Here is a 5,377-nt window from a genome sequence, read left to right as displayed (position 1 = left end):
GTATGGGAGGCTGCTGGACAACCACTCAGCTACATGAAGGGTTCAAGCATGCCATAAGCTGCAGACCCTTCCCAAAGCTGTTTCTTATATATGGGAAGCAGAACACATACCCAAAGCAGCTACTTGGGTGCTCTAATAGATTCCACCATGGACTTAATTACCAATCTCACCAAAAGGAATAATTACATTAAGCTGCCCAGCCACTCAACCAAGCCCAGCCAAGTTGACACACAAACTAAACCACCACACATCACATTTCTTTTGAATGGGCACAAATATAGATCTCTTCCAGTTGGTTGTCCAGGTAGCTGAATCCAAATTTTTTAGCATTAAAGAATGAGTGCCTCCAGTGCAGCATCCATTTGTCAAAACATCTCAATGGGTATTCCATCTATTCCTAGAGTATTGTTTTTTGCTGAATCCTTCAGTGTAGCTTAGACTTCTACTTCAATAAAATTGCTACCTCCTGCAATGGTCAAACATCAATGACTAAATGTTTTTTCCCATCTTCTTTTGCTGCTTCTTACATCATTCAATATTTTGCCCATAGAATCCTTCCATATTGTTACTTGAGGGTTGAATTTTTTCTTCAGTTCGTTCAGCTTGAGAAACCCTGAATATGTTTTGGGTTTCAAATTTCATTTCTAGGCACATTTCATTATCATTCTTTACTTTGTCTTCTTGAGCTGCCCTATGAAATCTTGTGGTTAATTCTTTATTTGATTATTTCTTCCATTCATTTTATATACTCTAAGTTCAATATCAAGTTTCAGAATCTATTCTGACATTCATTTTTGTCTTTTCCATGGCTTTTTGTTTTATTTATGTATAATGTTCTTGATGTCATCCCACCACTTGTCTGGTCTTTGGTCACTGGTTTTCAATTCATCAAATCTATTCTTCAGATGGTCTCTAAATTTAGGTGTGATATAATGAAGACTGCATTTTGGCTCTCATGGATTTGTTTTAATTTTATTCAACTTGAACTTGAATTTGCATGAGCAGTTGATGGTCTGTTCCATAGTTGGTTCCTGGGCTTACTCTGACTGAGGATTTGGAGCCTCCCCATCACTCTTTCAGCAGATGTAGTTGATCTGATTCCTGTGTATTTTGTCTGGTGCAGTCCAGGTTGTATAGTCACCATTTATGTTGTTGAACAAAGGTATATATGTAACTCATAATACATATATCTTGATAGTTATAATAAATATTTGTTACTGACTTATTATTTACTGTATCTTCTATTCTTATTTTAATGTAAGCTTTCCTTACTTACAAATATAAGTTTTACCATGTAGTAGTATATGTTTCAACTCATAAGTTGTTGTTGTTGTTGTTATATGCTGTCAAGTCGGACCCGACTCATAGCGACCCCTCCTTGGGTTTCTGAGGCAGTATCACTATGGAAGTAGATTGCCCCATCTTCCTTCTGAGGAGTGGCTGGTGAGTTTGAACCACCAGCCTTCTGGTTAGCAGTCAAGTGCCTTAGGCACTATGCTACCAGAGCTCCCAAGTCATAAGTAGCAGAATCAAATCTTGTCTTTTGTGTGTTTCTTGAGTATTGTAGTATCGTCTCTCAGTTTAATTTTCTTTTTAAAATATTACTGTGAAGTCCATCATGACTTCCAAATGCAGGAAATTCAGAGCTAGTGATAGCAGCAGCAAGAGACATAGGAGAAGAATCGATTTGGAAGTGAAAAAGTTTATTAATCAACACTGTGGTGGAAAATCAGTGAATGCTATTGCTTGCTATTTAAGCACATCTGTTTGATAAATATATAATTTAGTGTTTACACAATTCCAAATTATCTAATATCCTGTTTCACAGAATGTATCATGGATGTTAAGTGATTTGTAAAGCCAAAATAACCAAACCCAGTGCTGTTGACTTGATTCCCACTCACAGTGACCCCTATTGGGTTTGTAAGCTGGTAAATCTTTACGGTAGTAGATTACATCATTTTCCTTCCTCCGAGCAGCTGGTGAATTTTAACTACCAGCCTTCTGTTTCATAGTCAGATGCCTTGGGCATTATGCCACCAGAGCTCCTGTAAGCAATGAATACCTGTACTTTTTGTATAAATTCAAAGACAACAGGGTGATCTCTTGATCTAGGCAGCAGTGACATAGTAGAAAGAAGAACAATCTTGGATAAGAAAATTTGTATTCCATCAACTACAGTCTGAGCCATGAATCTTAAGTTTGAATTTTTTTTTGTTTCAAGGTCCTCTTCACAAAATGAAGAAAATAATACTTACTCAGTGTATAATTATAAGAATTAAGTACAAAATGTCAGGCACAGTTAACTGGTAGATTAATTTAACCATCTTTTTTTTTCAACAAATTTTTAGTGAATGCCTACTCTGACTGAGGAATTATGCCAAGTACTCAAAAAAACAAGATTAATAAAACATTTATCTTAACATCAAAGAGTTAATGGGGGGGTGCAAGTGAAAGAATAAGTGTGCTGAATATTCACAGAGGTTATGAGAATATATAACACACTAGAGGGAATGGTGAATTATTAAGTGTAGGGATGAAGTCAGCAGAGGTTTCATAGATGAGAGATAAGTCCTTGTCAGGCAGTATGTGGTGGTGTGGGCATTGTCCAGGTAAATGAAACAGGTGACTATTGGCCTATTCGGGGAGGGACTAGGATTTGTCAAGGTCAGATACTTGAAGGAGAAAAAAGTCTTAGTGTAATGTGGTGGCTTCAGAGGTCCTCTAACTTAACAATGGGGGGAAGAGAATCAGCATCAGCCAAAACTGATTCCTATGACTAGGACGTCAGACATACCTCCACTCTCCAATGTTTTAAACAATTCTGACACCAGCCACCCCTCCTATGACACTCTTTATTTTCTTGCAGGGTTTGATAATTCCTTACAATGGCCACAAAAAATTGACAACCATACTCAGGATAACAGGATTTACTAGGGAAATAGGAACAATGATGGCATAGTGACTGTTAACTAGAAGGCTGGTGGTTCAAACCCACCAGCCACTCCTCACAAGTAAGATTGGGCAACATACTTCTGTAGTGATACCACCTGGGAAACCCAAGGAGGGGTTGCTATGAGTTGGATCCGACTCAATGGCAGTTAGAGTTTTGAATTAAGAGGTTACAATTTAAAATCAGATAAAATAAATAAAGATAATGTAAAATCAGGATCAACTTGAAAGAAATATGAACAACTCAAGTAACAAGGTATAGCTCATCAATCAACATGGCTTCAAACCAAGAGCTCTCACTCCTTATCTATGCCCTCAGGTAGGCAGCACTCAAGTGTCTGCCCTACTTGGGCAACTGTTACAATTCTTCAGCCACTTCAATAAGTGGCTATAGGCATCCAACTTCAGTAGGAATCTTCCTACTCAAAGAGTTTCATCTCCCTCACTCCATTAGTTGAACCAATTTCACTGCCACCTCCAACCTTATACCTTGCCCAGTGTTACAAATCTCTGTCCCCTGAGTCTATGACATTTTCAGCACAGAGAACCTGGGTTCAAATAACTTGTTCCACTCCTGGCACTTCTTCTTCTTCTTCTTTTTTTTTTTTTTTTTTTTTTGACATGGGTCAACACATTTTTTTTTCCCTTTTGCAGTGTTCTCTCCCTTTCCCTCCCACACCTGGCAACCAACAATGAAAGTTTCCCTCAATAAATAAACTTTTCTTTGACCCTCCACAACAATGAACTAATACTATATTTGCCCTTCTGTGATTGACTTACTTCAGTCAGCATAATGTCCTTCAAGTTCATCCATACTATGTGGTGTTTTGCAGACTCTACATTATTCTTTACTGCTGCATAGCATTCCAGTATGTGTATGTACCATAGTTCGGTCATCCACTCTTCCACTGATGGGCATATAGGTTATTTCTATCTTGTTGCTATTGTAAATCTGGCACTTCTTGATGATAGTGAGGTTTTCTCCTCACCTTGTGGGACTGGCTCTTTTTATGACTAGCAGAATGGAAAACTAAACAATCCCTTGGGTGGGCTACAGCCACTTTTTTATGTTGTTGTTAGGAACTGTCAAATTGGCTTCTGCTCATAGCGACCCTATGTACAACAGAATGAAACACTCTCCGGTCATGCTCCATCCTCACAATCCTTGTTATACTTGAGCCCATCTTTGCAGTCACTGTGTCAATCCATTTTGTTGAAGGTGTTCCCCATTTTGTTGACCCTCTGTCAAACATGATATCTTTCTCCAGTGAATTGTTTCTTCTGACCATATGACCAAAACAAGTGAGGTGAAGTCTCGCCATTCTTGCTTCCAAGGAGCATTTGGTTGCGCTTTTTCTGGGGCAGTTTTGTTCATTGTTCTGGCAGTCTGTGGTATTTTCATTATTCTTCACCAACACCATAATTCAAAAGCATCAACTCTTCTTTGAGCTTCCTTATTCATTGTCCAGCTTTCACACACATATGAGGCTATTGAAAATATCATGATTTGGGTTAGGCACATGTTAGTCTACAAAGTGATGTCTTTGCTTCTTAAGACCTAAAAATATCTTTTGTAAGATTTTCCCAGTGCAATATGATTTTGGATTTCTTGATTGCTGCTTCAATGGATGTTGATTGTGAATGCAAGTAAAATGAAATCCCTGACAAATTTAATCTTTTCTCCATTTAGCATAATATTTTGGTCCAGTTGTGAGGATTTTTGCTTTCTTTATGTTGAGTTATATTCCATACTGAAGACTACAGCCTTTGATCTTTATCAGTAAGTGCTTCAAGTCATCATTAATTTCAGCAAGCAAAATTAACACAGTCTTTCTCCAATCCCAGCTTCTCATAGTATTTTCTCAGCATACAGATTGAGTAAGTATGGTGAAAGGATACAGCCCTGATGCACAACCTTCTTGATTTACAACCATGCAGTATTCCCTTGTTCAGTTGGAATGATGGTCTCTTAGTCTATATACAAGTTACTCATGAACACAATTAAGTGGTCTGGAATCTCCATTCTTCTCAATGTTATCTGTAATTTGGTATGCTCACACAGTCAAATGTCTTGGCAAAGTCAATAAAATACTGATAAACATTTTTCTGGTATTATTTGCTTTTACCCCAGATACAACCCAACAAGGATAAAAAGATATCCTTTGTTCCACTTCCTCTTCTGAATCCAGCTTGTGTTTCTGGAAGTTCCCTACTGCTGCAATCATTGTTGAATGGTCTTCAGCAAAAATTTACCTGCATGTGATATTAATGGTATTGTTTGATAATTTCCACATTCTCTTGCATCACCTTTTTTTGCAATAGGCACAAATATGGATCTCTGCCAGTCAGTTGACCAGGTAGCTGTCATCCAAATTTCTTGGCATTAAGGAGTAAGTGCCTCCAGTGCTTTATCCATTTTTGAAAC

The sequence above is a fragment of the Orycteropus afer genome, unplaced genomic scaffold, assembly GCF_000298275.1.
Source record: "Orycteropus afer afer isolate SDZICR_OR568_19922 unplaced genomic scaffold, OryAfe1.0 scaffold01023, whole genome shotgun sequence".
In the NCBI taxonomy this organism is placed as follows: domain Eukaryota; kingdom Metazoa; phylum Chordata; class Mammalia; order Tubulidentata; family Orycteropodidae; genus Orycteropus; species Orycteropus afer.
Note: the sequence above shows the minus strand (reverse complement) of the source record.